The sequence below is a fragment of the Schistocerca gregaria genome, chromosome 1 (genome assembly GCF_023897955.1).
Source record: "Schistocerca gregaria isolate iqSchGreg1 chromosome 1, iqSchGreg1.2, whole genome shotgun sequence".
In the NCBI taxonomy this organism is placed as follows: domain Eukaryota; kingdom Metazoa; phylum Arthropoda; class Insecta; order Orthoptera; family Acrididae; genus Schistocerca; species Schistocerca gregaria.
Genome location: NC_064920.1, coordinates 52,429,871 through 52,451,266, shown reverse-complemented (window position 1 = coordinate 52,451,266; position 21,396 = coordinate 52,429,871).

Below are 21,396 nucleotides of genomic sequence, written 5' to 3'. Positions count from 1 at the left end.
CGTTCATGCAAAATCTTAAGGTCCTAGATCATGTCCAAGGCACCAAAGCCGTCTAAAAAGTCAATAATCGATAACTAAAACTTGAATTGTACTGCCTCTTACTGGCTATTACATCAACTTAGTGACTTCTTCGGTGTTCTACTATGGTGCGTATAGCGTCTCCGCATACCACAGCACGGGACATAACTTTGCACACGATAAATATAATCGTATCAGAGAGAAGAGCTTCAAATGTGACGTTCTTTCATGATGTTGTTTCGATAGCGAATGATGAAAACGTGTTGATTTCTGAGGTTTTTACTACATATGAACACTTTTCACATTCTCCCGTGCAACGTGGGTGCTAGACCTCCCTTCATGCAAAATCTTAAGGTTCTAGCTCATGTCCAAAGCACCAAAGCCGTCTAAGAAGTCAATAATCGATAACTAAAACTTGAATAGTACTGCCTCTTACTGGCTATTACATCAACTTACAAGCTTCCTCTGTGTTCTACTATGGTGACTATAGTGCCTTCGTATACCACAGTACGCGGCATAACATTGCACATGATAAATATAATCGTTTCAGAGAGAAGAGCGCAAATGTGACGATCTGGCATGAAGTTGATTCGATAGCAAATGACGAAAACGTGCGGATTTCTCATTTTTTCCTATATATGAACACTTTTCACATTCTCCGCTGCAACGTGGGTGCTAGCCCTCCCTCATGCAAAATCTTAAGGTCCTAGCTATGTCCAATGCACCAAAGCCGGCTAATAGGTCAACAATCGATAACTGAAACTTGAATTGTACTGCCTATTACTGGCTTTTACATGAATTTAGAAGCTTCTGCTGTGTTCTACTATGGTGCGTATAGTGTCTCCGCAAACCACAGACCGCGACATAGCTTTGCACACGATAAAAATATTCGTTTCAGAGAGAACTTGTAATGTGACGTTCTGGCATGAAGTTGATTCAACAGCGAATAAATAATATGTGCGGCTTTCTCAGGTTTTTACTACATATGAAGACTTTTCACATTCTCCTATGCAACGTGGGTGCTAGACCTACCTTCATGCAAAATCTTAAGGTCCTAGCTCATGTCCAAGGTACCAAAGCCATTTAAAAAGTCAATAATCAGAGCTAAAACTTGAATTGTACTGCCTCTTACTGGCTATTACATCAGCTTATAAGCTTCTTCTGTGTTCTACTATGGTGCGTATAGTGTCCCCAATAACTACAGCACGCGAAATAACTTGGCACACGATAAATATAATCGTTTCAGAGAGAAGAGCGGCAAATGTGACGATCTGGCATGAAGTTGATTCTCCAGCAAATGACGAAAACGTGTGGATTTCTCAGGTTTTTACTACATATTAACACTATTCACATTCTCCCATGCGACGTGGGTGCTTGACCTCCCTTTATACAAAATCTTAAGGTCCTAGCTCATGTCCAAGGCACCAAAGCCGGCACAGAAGTCGACAATCGATAACTGAAACTTCAATAGTACTTCTTCTTATTGGCTATTACATCAACTTAGAAGCTTCTTCTGTGTTCTACTATGGTGCATATAGTATCTCCGCATACCACAGCACGCGAAATAACTTTGCACACGATAAATATAATCTTTTAAGAGAGAAGAGCGGCGAGGATGGTGATCTGGCATGAAACTGATTCGATAGCAAATGACGATAACGTGCCGATTTCTCAGGTTTTTACTACATATGAACACTTTTCACAAGCACCCATGCAACGTGGGTGTTAGACCTCCCTTCATGCAAACTCTTAAGGTCCTACCTCTTGCCAAAGGCACCATAGCCGGCTAAAAAGTCAATAATCGATAACTAAAACTTGAATTGTACTGCCTCTTACTGGCTATTACATCAACTTAGAAGCTTCTTCTCTGTTCTACTATGTTGCGTATAGTGTCTCCGCATACCACAGCACGCGACATAGCTTTGCACACGATAAATATAATCGGTTCAGAGAGAAGAGCTTCAAATGTGACGTTGTGGCATGAAGTTGATTCGATAGCGAATGACGAAAATGTGTTGATTTCTCAGGTTTCTACTACATATGAACACTTTACACATTCTCCCACGCAACGTGGGAGCTAGAACTCACTTCATACAAAATCTTAAGGTCTTAGCTGTTGTCCAAGGCACCAAAGCCGGCTAAAAAGTCAATAATCGATAACTAAAACTTGAATTGTACTGGCTGTTACTGGCTATTACATCAACATAGAAGATTCTTCTGTGTTCTACTATGATGCGTATAGTGTCTCCGCATACCACAGCACGCGAAATAACTTTACACACGATAAATATAATCTTTTAAGAGAGAAGAGCGTCGAGTATGATGATCTGGCATGAAACCCATTCGATAGCAAATGACGATAACGTGGGGATTTCTCAGGTTTTACTGCCTATGAACACTTTTCACAAGCACCCATGCAACGTGGCTGTTGGACCTCCCTTCATGCAAAATCTTAAGGTCGTAGCTCATGTCCAAGGCACCAAAGCCGTCTAAAAAGTCAATAATCGATAACTAAAACTTGAATTGTACTGCCTCTTACTGGCTATTACATCAACTTAGTGACTTCTTCGGTGTTCTACTATGGTGCGTATAGCGTCTCCGCATACCACAGCACGGGACATAACTTTGCACACAATAAATATAATCGTTTCAGAGAGAAGAGCTTCAAATGTGACGTTCTTTCATGATGTTGTTCCGATAGCGAATGATGAAAACGTGTTGATTTCTGAGGTTTCTAATACATATGAACACTTTTCTCATTCTCCCGTGCAACGAGGCTGCTAGACCTCCGTTCATGCAAAATCTTAAGGTCCTAGCTCATGTACAAGGCACCAAAGCAGTCTAAAAAGTCAATAATCGATAACTAAAACTTGAATTGTACTGCCTCTTACTGGCTATTACATCAAATTAGTAGCTTCTTCTGTGTTCTACTATGGTGCGTATAGTATCTCCGCATACCACAGCACGCGACATAGCTTTGCAAACGATAAATATAATCGTTTCAGAGAGAAGAGCTTCAAATGTGACGTTCTGGCATGAAGTTGATTCGATAGCGAATGACGAAAATGTGTTGATTTCTCAGGTTTTTACTACATATGAACACTTTTCACATTCTCCCGGGCAACGAGGGTGCTGGAACTCCCATCATGAAAATCATAAGGTCCTAGCTGATGTCAAAGGCACCAAAGCAGTCTATAAAGTCAATAATGTATAAATAAAACTTGAATTGTACTGCTTCTTACTGGCTATTACATCAACTTAGAAGCTTCTTCTGTGTTCTACTATGGTGCATATAGTATCCCCGCATACCACAGGACGCGACATAGCTTTGCACACTATAAATATAATCGTTTCAGAGAGAAGAGCGGCAAATGTGACGATCTGGCATGAAGTTGATACGCCAGCAAATGACGAAAACGTGCGGAATTCTCAGGTTTTTACTACATATTAACACTTTTCACATTCTTTCGTGCAAAGGGGGTGCTAGGCCTCCGTTCACGCAAAATCGTAACGTCCTAGCTCATCTCCAAAGCACCAAAGCCGTGTAAAATTCAATAATCGATATTTAAAACGAGAATTGAACTGCCTCTTACTGGCTATTACATCAACTTAGTGACTTCTTCGGTGTTCTACTATGGTGCGTATAGCGTCTCCGCATACCACAGCACGGGACATAACTTTGCACACGATAAATATAATCGTTTCAGAGAGAAGAGTGGCGAATGTGACGATCTTTCATGTAGTTGATTTGCCAGCAAATGACGAAAACGTGCGGATTTCTCATGTTTTTACTACATATGAACACTTTTCACATTCTCCCGTGCAACGTGGCTGCTAGACAACCGTTCATGCAAAATCTTAAGGTCCTAGATCATGTCCAAGGCATCAAAGCCGTCTAAAAAGTCAATAATCGATAACTAAAACTTGAATTGTACTGCCTCTTACTGGCTATTACATCAACTTAGTGACTTCTTCGGTGTTCTACTATGGTGCGTATAGCGTCTCCGCATACCACAGCACGGGACATAACTTTGCACACGATAAATATAATCGTTTCAGAGAGAAGAGCTTCAAATGTGACGTTCTTTCATGATGTTGTTTCGATAGCGAATGATGAAAACGTGTTGATTTCTGAGGTTTTTACTACATATGAACATTTTTCACATTCTCCCGTGCAACGTGGGTGCTAGACCTCCCTTCATGCAAAATCTTAAGGTACTAGCTCATGTCCAAAGCACCAAAGCCGTCTAAGAAGTCAATAATCGATAACTAAAACTTGAATAGTACTGCCTCTTACTGGCTATTACATCAACTTACAAGCTTCCTCTGTGTTCTACTATGGTGACTATAGTGCCTTCGTATACGACAGTACGCGGCATAACATTGCACATGATAAATATAATCGTTTCAGAGAGAAGAGCGCAAATGTGACGATCTGGCATGAAGTTGATTCGATAGCAAATGACGAAAACGTGCGGATTTCTCATTTTTTCCTATATATGAACACTTTTCACATTCTCCGCTGCAACGTGGGTGCTAGCCCTCCCTCATGCAAAATCTTAAGGTCCTAGCTATGTCCAATGCACCAAAGCCGGCTAATAGGTCAACAATCGATAACTAAAACTTGAATTGTACTGCCTATTACTGGCTTTTACATGAATTTAGAAGACTCTGCTGTGTTCTACTATGGTGCGTATAGTGTCTCCGCAAACCACAGACCGCGACATAGCTTTGCACACGATAAAAATATTCGTTTCAGAGAGAACTTGTAATGTGACGTTCTGGCATGAAGTTGATTCAACAGCGAATAAATAATATGTGCAGCTTTCTCAGGTTTTTACTACATATGAACACTTTTCACATTCTCCTATGCAACGTGGGTGCTAGACCTACCTTCATGCAAAATCTTAAGGTCCTAGCTCATGTCCAAGGTACCAAAGCCATTTAAAAAGTCAATAATCAGAGCTAAAACTTGAATTGTACTGCCTCTTACTGGCTATTACATCAGCTTATAAGCTTCTTCTGTGTTCTACTATGGTGCGTATAGTGTCCCCAATAACTACAGCACGCGAAATAACTTGGCACACGATAAATATAATCGTTTCAGAGAGAAGAGCGGCAAATGTGACGATCTGGCATGAAGTTGATTCTCCAGCAAATGACGAAAACGTGTGGATTTCTCAGGTTTTTACTACATATTAACACTATTCACATTCTCCCATGCGACGTGGGTGCTTGACCTCCCTTTATACAAAATCTTAAGGTCCTAGCTCATGTCCAAGGCACCAAAGCCGGCACAGAAGTCGACAATCGATAACTGAAACTTCAATAGTACTTCTTCTTATTGGCTATTACATCAACTTAGAAGCTTCTTCTGTGTTCTACTATGGTGCATATAGTATCTCCGCATACCACAGCACGCGAAATAACTTTGCACACGATAAATATAATCTTTTAAGAGAGAAGAGCGGCGAGTATGGTGATCTGGCATGAAACTGATTCGATAGCAAATGACGATAACGTGCCGATTTCTCAGGTTTTTACTACATATGAACACTTTTCACAAGCCCCCATGCAACGTGGGTGTTAGACCTCCCTTCATGCAAACTCTTAAGGTCCTACCTCTTGCCAAAGGCACCATAGCCGGCTAAAAAGTCAATAATCGATAACTAAAACTTGAATTGTACTGCCTCTTACTGGCTATTACATCAACTTAGAAGCTTCTTCTTTGTTCTACTATGTTGCGTATAGTGTCTCCGCATACCACAGCACGCGACATAGCTTTGCACACGATAAATATAATCGGTTCAGAGAGAAGAGCTTCAAATGTGACGTTGTGGCATGAAGTTGATTCGATAGCGAATGACGAAAATGTGTTGATTTCACAGGTTTCTACTACATATGAACACTTTACACATTCTCCCACGCAACGTGGGAGCTAGAACTCACTTCATACAAAATCTTAAGGTCTTAGCTGTTGTCCAAGGCACCAAAGCCGGCTAAAAAGTCAATAATCGATAACTAAAACTTGAATTGTACTGGCTGTTACTGGCTATTACATCAACATAGAAGATTCTTCTGTGTTCTACTATGATGCGTATAGTGTCTCCGCATACCACAGCACGCGAAATAACTTTACACACGATAAATATAATCTTTTAAGAGAGAAGAGCGTCGAGTATGATGATCTGGCATGAAACCCATTCGATAGCAAATGACGATAACGTGGGGATTTCTCAGGTTTTACTGCCTATGAACACTTTTCACAAGCACCCATGCAACGTGGCTGTTGGACCTCCCTTCATGCAAAATCTTAAGGTCGTAGCTCATGTCCAAGGCACCAAAGCCGTCTAAAAAGTCAATAATCTATAACTAAAACTTGAATTGTACTGCCTCTTACTGGCTATTACATCAACTTAGTGACTTCTTCGGTGTTCTACTATGGTGCGTATAGCGTCTCCGCATACCACAGCACGGGACATAACTTTGCACACGATAAATATAATCGTTTCAGAGAGAAGAGCTTCAAATGTGACGTTCTTTCATGATGTTGTTCCGATAGCGAATGATGAAAACGTGTTGATTTCTGAGGTTTCTAATACATATGAACACTTTTCTCATTCTCCCGTGCAACGAGGCTGCTAGACCTCCGTTCATGCAAAATCTTAAGGTCCTAGCTCATGTACAAGGCACCAAAGCAGTCTAAAAAGTCAATAATCGATAACTAAAACTTGAGGTGTACTGCCTCTTACTGGCTATTACATCAACTTGGAATTTTCCTCTGGTGAGTATAGTGTCTCCGCATACCACAGCACGTGACATAGCTTTGCTCACAATAAATATAATCGTTTCAGAGAGAAGTGCTTCAAATGTTACGTTCTGGCATGAAGTTGATACCATAACAAATGATGAAAACGGGCGGATATTTCAGGTTTTTACTATATATGAACACTCTTCACATTCTACCGGGCAACGTGGGTGCAAGACCTCCGTTCATGCAAAATCGTAAGGTTCTAGCTCATGTCCAAGGCACCAAAGCAGTCTAAAATGTCAATAATCGATAACTAAAACTTGAATTGTACTGCCTCTTACTGGCTATTACATCAAATTAGTAGCTTCTTCTGTGTTCTACTATGGTGCGTATAGTATCTCCGCATACCACAGCACGCGACATAGCTTTGCAAACGATAAATATAATCGTTTCAGAGAGAAGAGCTTCAAATGTGACGTTCTGGCATGAAGTTGATTCGATAGCGAATGACGAAAATGTGTTGATTTCTCAGGTTTTTACTACATATGAACACTTTTCACATTCTCCCGGGCAACGAGGGTGCTGGAACTCCCATCATGAAAATCATAAGGTCCTAGCTGATGTCAAAGGCACCAAAGCAGTCTATAAAGTCAATAATGTATAAATAAAACTTGAATTGTACTGCTTCTTACTGGCTATTACATCAACTTAGACGCTTCTTCTGTGTTCTACTATGGTGCATATAGTATCCCCGCATACCACAGGACGCGACATAGCTTTGCACACTATAAATATAATCGTTTCAGAGAGAAGAGCGGCAAATGTGACGATCTGGCATGAAGTTGATACGCCAGCAAATGACGAAAACGTGCGGAATTCTCAGGTTTTTACTACATATTAACACTTTTCACATTCTTTCGTGCAAAGGGGGTGCTAGGCCTCCGTTCACGCAAAATCGTAACGTCCTAGCTCATCTCCAAAGCACCAAAGCCGTGTAAAATTCAATAATCGATATTTAAAACGAGAATTGAACTGCCTCTTACTGGCTATTACATCAACTTAGTGACTTCTTCGGTGTTCTACTATGGTGCGTATAGCGTCTCCGCATACCACAGCACGCGACATAACTTTGCACACGATAAATATAATCGTTTCAGAGAGAAGAGCGGCGAATGTGACGATCTTTCATGTAGTTGATTTGCCAGCAAATGACGAAAACGTGCGGATTTCTCATGTTTTTACTACATATGAACACTTTTCACATTCTCCCGTGCAACGTGGCTGCTAGACAACCGTTCATGCAAAATCTTAAGGTCCTAGATCATGTCCAAGGCACCAAAGCCGTCTAAAAAGTCAATAATCGATAACTAAAACTTGAATTGTACTGCCTCTTACTGGCTATTACATCAACTTAGTGACTTCTTCGGTGTTCTACTATGGTGCGTATAGCGTCTCCGCATACCACAGCACGGGACATAACTTTGCACACGATAAATATAATCGTTTCAGAGAGAAGAGCTTCAAATGTGACGTTCTTTCATGATGTTGTTTCGATAGCGAATGATGAAAACGTGTTGATTTCTGAGGTTTTTACTACATATGAACACTTTTCACATTCTCCCGTGCAACGTGGGTGCTAGACCTCCCTTCATGCAAAATCTTAAGGTTCTAGCTCATGTCCAAAGCACCAAAGCCGTCTAAGAAGTCAATAATCGATAACTAAAACTTGAATAGTACTGCCTCTTACTGGCTATTACATCAACTTACAAGCTTCCTCTGTGTTCTACTATGGTGACTATAGTGCCTTCGTATACCACAGTACGCGGCATAACATTGCACTTGATAAATATAATCGTTTCAGAGAGAAGAGCGCAAATGTGACGATCTGGCATGAAGTTGATTCGATAGCAAATGACGAAAACGTGCGGATTTCTCATTTTTTCCTATATATGAACACTTTTCACATTCTCCGCTGCAACGTGGGTGCTAGCCCTCCCTCATGCAAAATCTTAAGGTCCTAGCTATGTCCAATGCACCAAAGCCGGCTAATAGGTCAACAATCGATAACTGAAACTTGAATTGTACTGCCTATTACTGGCTTTTACATGAATATAGAAGCTTCTGCTGTGTTCTACTATGGTGCGTATAGTGTCTCCGCAAACCACAGACCGCGACATAGCTTTGCACACGATAAAAATAATCGTTTCAGAGAGAAGAGCGGCAAATGTGACGTTCTGGCATGAAGTTGATTCAACAGCGAATAAATAATATGTGCGGCTTTCTCAGGTTTTTACTACATATGAACACTTTTCACATTCTCCTATGCAACGTGGGTGCTAGACCTACCTTCATGCAAAATCTTAAGGTCCTAGCTCATGTCCAAGGCACCAAAGCCGGCACAGAAGTCGACAATCGATAACTGAAACTTCAATAGTACTTCTTCTTATTGGCTATTACATCAACTTAGAAGCTTCTTCTGTGTTCTACTATGGTGCATATAGTATCTCCGCATACCACAGCACGCGAAATAACTTTGCACACGATAAATATAATCTTTTAAGAGAGAAGAGCGGCGAGTATGGTGATCTGGCATGAAACTGATTCGATAGCAAATGACGATAACGTGCCGATTTCTCAGGTTTTTACTACATATGAACACTTTTCACAAGCACCCATGCAACGTGGGTGTTAGACCTCCCTTCATGCAAACTCTTAAGGTCCTACCTCTTGCCAAAGGCACCATAGCCGGCTAAAAAGTCAATAATCGATAACTAAAACTTGAATTGTACTGCCTCTTACTGGCTATTACATCAACTTAGAAGCTTCTTCTCTGTTCCACTATGTTGCGTATAGTGTCTCCGCATACCACAGCACGCGACATAGCTTTGCACACGATAAATATAATCGGTTCAGAGAGAAGAGCTTCAAATGTGACGTTGTGGCATGAAGTTGATTCGATAGCGAATGACGAAAATGTGTTGATTTCTCAGGTTTCCACTACATATGAACACTTTTCACATTCTCCCGGGCAACGAGGGTGCTGGAATTCACTTCATGCAAAATCTTAAGGTCCTAGCTGATGTCAAAGGCACCAAAGCCGTCTATAAAGTCAATAATGTATAAATAAAACTTGAATTGTACTGCTTCTTACTGGCTATTACATCAACTTAGAAACTTCTTCTGTGTTCTACTATGGTGCATATAGTATCTCCGCATACCAGAGGACGCGACATAGCTTTGCACACGATAAATATAATCGTTTCAGAGAGAAGAGCGGCAAATGTGACGATCTGCCATGAAGTTGATTCGCCAGCAAATGACGAAAACGTGCGGATTTCTCAGGTTTTCACTACATATGAACACTTTTCACATTCTCCCGGGAAACGAGGGTACTAGAACTCCCTTCTTGCAAAATCGTATGGACCTAGCTGATGTCCAAGGCAACAATGCCGTCTAAAAAGTCAATAATCTATAACTGAAGCTTTAATTGTGCTGCTTCTTACTGGCTATTACATCAACTTAGAAGCTTCTTCTGTGTTCTTCAATGGTGCGTATAGTGTCTCCGCATACCACAGCACGCAACATAGCTTTGCACACGATAAATATAATCGTTTCAGAGAGAAGACTGCAAATGTGACGATATGGCATGAAGTTGAATCGATAGCAAATGACGAAAACGAGCTGATTTCTCAGGTTTTTACTATATATGAACACCTTTCACATTCTCCGGTGCAACGTGGATGATAGACCTCCCTTCATGCAAAATCTTAAGGTAGTAGCTCATGTCCAAGGCACCAAAGCCGTCTAAAAAGTCAATAATCGATAACTAAAACTTGAGTTGTACTGCCTCTGACTGGCTATTACATCAACTTACAATTTTCCTCTGGTGAGTATAGTGTCTCCGCATACCACAGCACGCGACATTGCACACGATAAATATAATCGTTTCAGATAGAAGAGCGGCAAATGTGACGTTCTGGCATGAAGTTAATTCGCCAGCAAATGACGAAAACGTGCGGATGTCTCAGATTTTTACTACATATTAACACTTTTCACAGTCTCCCATGCGACGTGGGTGCTAGACCACCCATCATGCAAAATCTTAAGGCCCCAGCATGTCCAAGGCACCAAAGCCGGCTCAGAAGTCCACAATCGAAATCTGAAACTTGAATTGTACTGCCTCTTACTGGCTATTACATCAACTTAGAAGCTTCTTCTGTGTTCTACTATGGTGCGTATAGTATCTCCGCATACCACAGGACGCGACATAGCTTTGCACACGATAAATATAATCGTTTCAGAGAGAAGAGCTTCAAATGTGACGTTCTGGCATGAAGTTGAATCGATAGCGAATGACGAAAATGTGTGGATTTCTCAGGTTTTTCTACATATGAACACTCTTCACATTCTCCCGTTCAACGTGGGAGATAGAACTCACTTCATACAAAATCTTAAGGTCTTAGCTGATGTCCAAGGAACCAAAGCCGGCTAAAAAGTCAATAATCGATTACTAAAACTTGAATTGTACTGGGTGTTACTGGCCATTACATCAACATAGAAGATTCTTCAGAGTTCTACTATGATGCGTATAGTGTCTCCGCATACCACAGCACGCGAAATAACTTTACAAACGACAAATATAATCGTTTCAGAGAGAAGAGCGGCAAATGTGACGATCTGGCATGAAATTTATTCGATAGGAAATGATTAAAACGTGCGGATTTCTCAGGTTTTTACTACATATGAAAACTTTTCACATTCTCTGATGCAACGTGGGTGCTAGACCTCGCTTCATGCAAAATCGTAAGGTCCTAGCTCATGTCCAAGGCACCAAAACCGTCTATAAAGTCAATAATCGGTAATTAAAACTTGAATTGTACTGCCTCTTACTGGCTATTACATCAACTTAGAAGCTTCTTCTGTGTTCTACTATGTTGCGTATAGTGTCCCCGCATACCACAGCACGCGACATAGCTTTGCACGCGATAAGTGTAATCGTTTCAGAGAGAAGAGCTTCAAATGTTACGTTCTGGCATGAAGTTGAATCGATAGCAAATGACGATAACTTGCGGATTTCTCAGGTTTTTTCTACATATGAAGACTTTTCACATACTCCAGTGCAACGTGGGTGCTACGCCTCCATTCATGCAAAATCGTAAGGTCCTATCTCATGTCCAACGCACCAAAGCCGTCTAAAAAGTCAATAATCCATAACTAAAACTTCAATTGTACTGCCTCTTACAGGCTATTACATCAACTTAGAAGCTTCTTCTACTATGGTGCGTATCGTGTCTCCTCATACCACAGCACGCAACGTAGCTTTGCACACGATAAATATAATCGTTACATTGAGAAGAGCGGCAAATGTGACAATGTGGCATGATGTTGATTCGATAGCAAATGACGCAAACGTGCGGATTTCTCAGGTTTTCACTACATATGAACATTTTTCACATTCTCCCGGGAAACGAGGGTGCTAGAACTCCCTTCATGCAAAATCTTATTTACCTAGCTGATGTCCAAGGCAACAATGACGTCTAAAAAGTAAATAATCGATAACTAAAGCTATAATTCTGCTGCCTCTTAATGGCTATTACATCAACTTAGGAGCTTCTTCTGTGTTCTTCTATGGTGTGTATAGTGTCTCCGCATACCACAGCACGCGACATAGCTTTGCACACGATAAATATAATCGTTTCAGAGAGAAGAGCGGCAAATGTGACGTTCTGGGATGAAGTTGATCCGCCAGCAAATGACGAAAACGTGCGGATGTCTCAGATTTTTTCTACATATGAACACTTTTCACATTCTCCCGGGCAACGAGGGTGCTGGAACTCCCTCCATGTAAAATCTTAAGGTCGTAGCTGATGTCAAAGGCACCAAAGCCGTCTATAAAGTCAATAATGTATAAATAAAACTTGAATTGTACTGCTTCTTACTGGCTATTACATCAACTTATAAGCTTCTTCTGTGTTCTACTATGGTGCGTATAGTATCTCCGCATACCACAACACGCGACATAGCTTTGCAAACGATAAATATAATCGTTTCAGAGAGAAGAGCGGCAAATGTGACGGTCTGGCATGAAGTTGATTCGCCAGCAAATGACGAAAACGTGCGGATTTCTCAGTTTTTTACTACATATTAACACATTTCACATTCTCCCGTGTGACGTGGGTGCTAGACCTCCCTTCATGCAAAATCGTAAGGTTCTAGCTCATGTCCAAGGCACCATAGCCGTCTAAGAAGTCAATAATCGATAACTAAAATTTGAATTGTACTGTCTCTTACTGGCTATTACATGAACTTAGAAGCTTTTTCTGTCTTCTACTATGGTGCGTATAGTGTCTCCGCATGTCACGGCACCTGACATAGCTTTCCACGCGATAAATATAATCGTTTCTGAGAGAAGAGCTTCAAATGTGACGTTCTGGCATGAAGTTGAATCGATAGCGAATGACGAAAATGTGTGGATTTCTCAGGTTTTTCTACATATGAACACTCTTCACATTCTCCCGTTCAACGTGGGAGATAGAACTCACTTCATACAAAATCTTAAGGTCTTAGCTGATGTCCAAGGAACCAAAGCCGGCTAAAAAGTCAATAATCGATTACTAAAACTTGAATTGTACTGGCTGTTACTGGCCATTACATCAACATAGAAGATTCTTCAGAGTTCTACTATGATGCGTATAGTGTCTCCGCATACCACAGCACGCGAAATAACTTTGCACACGACAAATATAATCTTTTAAGAGAGAAGAGCGGCGAGTATGATGATCTGGCATGAAACTGATTCGATAGCAAATGACGATAACGTGCCGATTTCTCAGGTTTTACTACATATGAACACTTTTCACAAGCACCCATGCAATGTGGGTGTTAGACCTCCCTTCATGCAAACTCTTAAGGTCCTACCTCTTGCAAAAGGCTCCATATCATGCTAAAAAGTCAATAATCGATAACTAAAACTTGAATTGTACTGCCTCTTCCTGGCTATTACATCCACTTAGAATCTTTTTCTGTGTTCTACTATGGTGCGTATAGTGTCTCCGCCTACCGCAGCACGCGACATAGCTTTACAAACGACAAATATAATCGTTTCAGAGAGAAGAGCGGCAAATGTGACGATCTGGCATGAAATTTATTCGATAGGAAATGATTAAAACGTGCGGATTTCTCAGGTTTTTACTACATATGAAAACTTTTCACATTCTCTGATGCAACGTGGGTGCTAGACCTCGCTTCATGCAAAATCGTAAGGTCCTAGCCCATGTCCATGGCACCAAAACCGTCTATAAAGTCAATAATCGCTATTTAAAACTTGAATTGTACTGCCTCTTACTGGCTATTACATCAACTTAGAAGCTTCTTCTGTGTTCTACTATGCTGCGTGTAGTGTCCCCGCATACCACAGCACGCGACATAGCTTTGCACGCGATAAGTGTAATCGTTTCAGAGAGAAGAGCTTCAAATGTTACGTTCTGGCATGAAGTTGAATCGATAGCAAATGACGATAACTTGCGGATTTCTCAGGTTTTTTCTACATATGAAGACTTTTCACATACCCCAGTGCAACGTGGGTGCTACGCCTCCATTCATGCAAAATCGTAAGGTCCTATCTCATGTCCAACGCACCAAAGCCGTCTAAAAAGTCAATAATCGATAACTAAAACTTCAATTGTACTGCCTCTTACAGGCTATTACATCAACTTAGAAGCTTCTTCTACTATGGTGCGTATCGTGTCTCCTCATACCACAGCACGCAACGTAGCTTTGCACACGATAAATATAATCGTTACATTGAGAAGAGCGGCAAATGTGACGATCTGGCATGATGTTGATTCGATAGCAAATGACGAAAACGTGCGGATTTCTCAGGTTTTCACTACATATGAACATTTTTCACATTCTCCCGGGAAACGAGGGTGCTAGAACTCCCTTCATGCAAAATCTTATTTACCTAGCTGATGTCCAAGGCAACAATGACGTCTAAAAAGTCAATAATCGATAACTAAAGCTATAATTCTGCTGCCTCTTACTGGCTATTACATCAACTTAGGAGCTTCTTCTGTGTTCTTCTATGGTGTGTATAGTGTCTCCGCATACCACAGCACGCGACATAGCTTTGCACTCGATAAATATAATCGTTTCAGAGAGAAGAGCGGCAAATGTGACGTTCTGGGATGAAGTTGATTCGCCAGCAAATGACGAAAACGTGCGGATGTCTCAGATTTTTTCTACATATGAACACTTTTCACATTCTCCCGGGCAACGAGGGTGCTGGAACTCCCCCCATGTAAAATCTTAAGGTCGTAGCTGATGTCAAAGGCACCAAAGCCGTCTATAAAGTCAATAATGTATAAAAAAAACTTGAATTGTACTGCTTCTTACTGGCTATTACATCAACTTATAAGCTTCTTCTGTGTTCTACTATGGTGCGTATAGTGTCTCCGCATACCACAACACGCGACATAGCTTTGCAAACGATAAATATAATCGTTTCAGAGAGAAGAGCGGCAAATGTGACGGTCGGGCATGAAGTTGATTCGCCAGCAAATGACGAAAACGTGCGGATTTCTCAGTTTTTTACTACATATTAACACATTTCACATTCTCCCGTGTGACGTGGGTGCTAGACCTCCCTTCATGCAAAATCGTAAGGTTCTAGCTCATGTCCAAGGCACCATAGCCGTCTAAGAAGTCAATAATCGATAACTAAAATTTGAATTGTACTGCCTCTTACTGGCTATTACATGAACTTAGAAGCTTTTTCTGTCTTCTACTATGGTGCGTATAGTGTCTCCGCATGTCACGGCACCTGACATAGCTTTCCACGCGATAAATATAATCGTTTCTGAGAGAAGAGTGGCAAATGTGACCATCTGGCATGAAGTAGATTCGGTAGCAAATGACGAAAACGTGCGGATCTCTCAGGTTTTTACTACATATGAACACATTTCACATTCTCTCGTTTAACATGGATGCTAACCCCGCTTCATGCAAAATCTGAAGGTGCTAGCCCACGTCCAAGGCCCCAAAGCCGGCAAAAAAGACAATAATCGATAACTAAAACTTGAATTGTACTGCCCCTTACTGTCTATTAAATCAACTTAGAAGCTTCTTCTGTGTTCTACTATGGTGCGCATAGTGTCTCCACATCCCACAGAACGCGACATAGCTTTACAAACAACTAATATAATCGTTACAGCGAGAAGAGCGGCAAATGTGGCGACCAGGCATGAAATTTATTCGATAGAAATGATGAAAACGTGCGGATTTCTCAGGTTTTTACTACATTTGAACAATTTTGACATTCTCCCGTGCAACGTGGGTGCTAGAACTCCATTCATGCAAAATCTTATGGTCCTAGCTCATGTTAAAGGCACCAAAGCCGTCTAAAAAGTCAATAATCGATAACTAAACCTTGAATTGTACTGCCTTTTACGGGCTATTACATCAACTTATAAGCTTCTTCTGTGTTCTACTATGGTGCATATAGTGTCTCCGCAAACCACAGCTTGCGATATAGCTTTGCACACGATAAATATAATCGTTTCAGAGAGAAGAGCTTCAGATGTGACGATCTGGCGTGAAATTGATTCTCCAGCAAATGACGAAAACGTGTGGATTTCTCAGGTTTTTACTACACATTAACTCTTTTCGCATTCTCGAATGCGACGTGGGTGCTAGACCTCCCTTTATGGAAAATCGTAAGGTCGTAGCTCATATCCAAGTCACAAAGCCGGCTAAAAAGTCCACAATCGATAGCTGAACCTTCAATTGTACTTCCTCTTATTGGCTATTAAATCAACTTAGAAGAATCTTCTGTGTTCTACTATGGTGCGTATAGTATTCTCCCGGGCAACGAGGGTGCTGGAACTCCCTCCATGTAAAATCTTAAGGTCGTAGCTGATGTCAAAGGCACCAAAGCCGTCTATAAAGTCAATAATGTATAAATAAAACTTGAATTGTACTGCTTCTTACTGGCTATTACATCAACTTATAAGCTTCTTCTGTGTTCTACTATGGTGCGTATAGTGTCTCCGCATACCACAACACGCGACATAGCTTTGCAAACGATAAATATAATCGTTTCAGAGAGAAGAGCGGCAAATGTGACGGTCGGGCATGAAGTTGATTCGCCAGCAAATGACGAAAACGTGCGGATTTCTCAGTTTTTTACTACATATTAACACATTTCACATTCTCCCGTGTGACGTGGGTGCTAGACCTCCCTTCATGCAAAATCGTAAGGTTCTAGCTCATGTCCAAGGCACCATAGCCGTCTAAGAAGTCAATAATCGATAACTAAAATTTGAATTGTACTGCCTCTTACTGGCTATTACATGAACTTAGAAGCTTTTTCTGTCTTCTACTATGGTGCGTATAGTGTCTCCGCATGTCACGGCACCTGACATAGCTTTCCACGCGATAAATATAATCGTTTCTGAGAGAAGAGTGGCAAATGTGACCATCTGGCATGAAGTAGATTCGGTAGCAAATGACGAAAACGTGCGGATCTCTCAGGTTTTTACTACATATGAACACATTTCACATTCTCTCGTTTAACATGGATGCTAACCCCGCTTCATGCAAAATCTGAAGGTGCTAGCCCACGTCCAAGGCCCCAAAGCCGGCAAAAAAGACAATAATCGATAACTAAAACTTGAATTGTACTGCCCCTTACTGTCTATTAAATCAACTTAGAAGCTTCTTCTGTGTTCTACTATGGTGCGCATAGTGTCTCCACATCCCACAGAACGCGACATAGCTTTACAAACAACTAATATAATCGTTACAGCGAGAAGAGCGGCAAATGTGGCGACCAGGCATGAAATTTATTCGATAGAAATGATGAAAACGTGCGGATTTCTCAGGTTTTTACTACATTTGAACAATTTTGACATTCTCCCGTGCAACGTGGGTGCTAGAACTCCATTCATGCAAAATCTTATGGTCCTAGCTCATGTTAAAGGCACCAAAGCCGTCTAAAAAGTCAATAATCGATAACTAAACCTTGAATTGTACTGCCTTTTACGGGCTATTACATCAACTTATAAGCTTCTTCTGTGTTCTACTATGGTGCATATAGTGTCTCCGCAAACCACAGCTTGCGATATAGCTTTGCACACGATAAATATAATCGTTTCAGAGAGAAGAGCTTCAGATGTGACGATCTGGCGTGAAATTGATTCTCCAGCAAATGACGAAAACGTGTGGATTTCTCAGGTTTTTACTACACATTAACTCTTTTCGCATTCTCGAATGCGACGTGGGTGCTAGACCTCCCTTTATGGAAAATCGTAAGGTCGTAGCTCATATCCAAGTCACAAAGCCGGCTAAAAAGTCCACAATCGATAGCTGAACCTTCAATTGTACTTCCTCTTATTGGCTATTAAATCAACTTAGAAGAATCTTCTGTGTTCTACTATGGTGCGTATAGTATCTCCGCATACCACAGCACACGAAATTGCTTTGCACACGATAAAAATAATCGTTTCAGAGAGAAGAGCTTCAAATGTGACGTTCTAGCATGAAGTTGATTCGAAAGCGAATGACGAAAATGTGTGGATTTCACAGGTTTTTACTACTTATGAACACATTTCACATACTCCGATGCGACTTGGGTTCTAGACCTCCCTTTATGCAAAATCTTAAGGTCCTAGCTCATGTCCAAGGCACCAAAGCCGGCTAAAAAGTCAATAATCGATAACTAAAACTTGAATTGTACTGGCTGTTACTGGCTATTACATCAGCTTAGAAGCTTCTTCTGTGTTCTACTATGGTGCATATAGTGTCTCCGCAAACCACAGCTCGCGATATAGCTTTGCACACGATAAATATAATCGTTTCAGAGAGAAGAGCTTCAGATGTGACGATCTGGCGTGAAATTGATTCTCCAGCAAATGACGAAAACGTGTGGATTTCTCAGGTTTTTACTACATATTAACACTTTTCACATTCTCCCATGCGACGTGGGTGCTAGACCACCCTTTATTCAAAATCTTAAGGTCCTAGCTCATGTCCAAGGCACCAAAGCCGTCTAAAAAGTCAATAAACGATAACTAAAACTTGAATTATACTTCCTCTTACTGGCTATTACATCAAATTAGTAGCTTCTTCTGTGCTCTACTATGGTGCGTATAGTATCTCCGCATACCACAACACGCGACATAGCTTTGCAAACGATAAATGTAATCGGTTCAGAGAGAAGAGCTTCAAATGTGACGTTGTGGCATGGAGTTGATTCGATAGCGAATGACGAAAATGTGTTGATTTCTGAGGTTTCTACTACATATGAACACTTTTCACATTCTCCCGGGCAACGAGGGTGCTGGAACTCCTTTCATGCAAAATCTTAAGGTCCTAGCTGATGTCCAAGGCAACAATGCCGTCTAAAAAGTCAATAATCAATAACTAAAGCTTTAATTGTGCTGCCTCTTACTGGCTATTACATCAACTTAGAAACTTCTTCTGTGTTCTTCTATGGTGCGTATAGTGTCTCCGCATACCACAGCTCGCGACATAGCTTTGCTCACGATAAATATAATCGTTTCAGAGAGAAGACTGCAAATGTGACGATCTGGCATGAAGTAGATTCGATAACAAATGACGAAAACGAGCTGATTTCTCAGGTTTTTACTATATATGAACACTTTTCACATTCTCCGGTGCAACGTGGATGATAGACCTCCCTTCATGCAAAATCTTAAGGTTGTAGCTCATGTCCAAGGCACCAAAGCCGTCTAAAAAGTCAATAATCGATAACTAAAACTTGAGTTGTACTGCCTCTGAGTGGCTATTACATCAACTTAGAATTTTCCTCTGGTGAGTATAGTGTCTCCGCATACCACAGCACGCGACATAGCTTTGCACACGATAAATATAATCGTTTCAGAGAGAAGAGCGGCAAATGTGACGTTCTGGCATGAAGTTGATTCGCCAGCAAATGACGAAAACGTGCATATTTCTCAGCTTTTTACTACATATTAACACTTTTCACATTCTCCCGTGTAACGTGGCTGCTAGACCTCCGTTCATTCAAAATCGTAAGGTCCTAGCTCATGTGAAAGGCATCAAAGCCGTCTAAAACGTTTATAATCGATAACTAAAAATTTAATTGTAATGCCTCTTACTGGCTATTACATCAACTTAGAAGATTCCTCTGTGTTCTACTATGGTTAGTATAGTGTCTCCGCATACCACAGCACGCGAAATAGCTTTGCACACGATAAATATAATCGTTTCAGAGAGAAAAGCGCAAATGTGACGATCTGGCATGAAGTTGATTCGATAGCAAATGACGGAAACGTGTGGATTTCTCAGGTTTTTACTAGATATGAACACATTTCACATTCTCCCCTTGCAACGTGGGTGCTAGGCCTCCCTTCCTGCAAAATGGTAAGGTCCTAGCTCATGTCCAAGGCACCAAAGCCGGCTAAAAAGGCAATAATCGATAACTGAAAATGGAACTGTACTGCCTCTTACTGGCTATTACATCAACTTAGAAGCTTCGTCTGTGTTTTACTAGGGTGCGTATAGTGTCTCCGCATACCACAGCACGCAGCATAGCTTTCCACTCGATAAATATAATCGTTTCTGAGAGAAGAGCTGCAAATGTGACCATCTGGCATGAAGTAGATTCGGTAGCAAATGACGAAAACGTGCGGATCTCTCAGGTTTTTACTACATATGAACACATTTCACATTCTCTCGTTTAACATGGATGCTAACCCCGCTTCATGCAAAATCTTAAGGTCCTAGCTCACGTCCAAGGCCCCAAAGCCGGCTAAAAAGTCAATAATCGATAACTAAAACTTGAATTGTACTGCCCCTTACTGTCTATTAAATCAACTTAGAAGCTTCTTCTGTGTTCTACTATGGTGCGCATAGTGTCTCCACATCCCACAGCACGCGACATAGCTTTGCACACGATAAAAATAATCGTTTCAGAGAGAAGAGCGGCAAATGTGACAAACTGGAATGAAGTTGATTCTCCAGCAAATGACGAAAACGTGTGGATTTCTCAGGTTTTTACTACATATTAACACTTTTCACATTCTCCCATGCGACCTGGGTGCTAGACCTCCCTTTATGCAAAATCGTAAGGTCGTAGCTCATATTCAAGGCACCAAAGCCGGCTAAAAAGTCCACAATCGATAACTGAACCTTCAATTGTACTTCCTCTTATTGGCTACTAAATCAACTTAGAAGAATCTTCTGTGTTCTACTGTGGTGCGTATAGTATCTCCGCATACCACAGCACACGACATAGCTTTGCACACGATAAATATAATCGTTTCAGAGAGAAGTGCTTCAAATGTGACGTTCTGGCATGAAGTTGATTCGAAAGCGAATGACGAAAATGTGTGGATTTCTCAGGTTTTCACTACATATGAACACTTTTCACATTCTCCCATGCGACGTGGGTTCTAGACCTCACTTTATGCAAAATCTTAAGGTCCTAGCTCATGTCCAAGGCACCAAAGCCGGCTAAAAAGTCAATAATCGAAAACTAAAACTTGAATTGTACTGGCTCTTACTGGCTATTACATCAACTTAGAAGCTTCTTCTGTGTTCTACTATGGTGCATATAGTGTCTCCGCAAACCACAGCTCGCGATA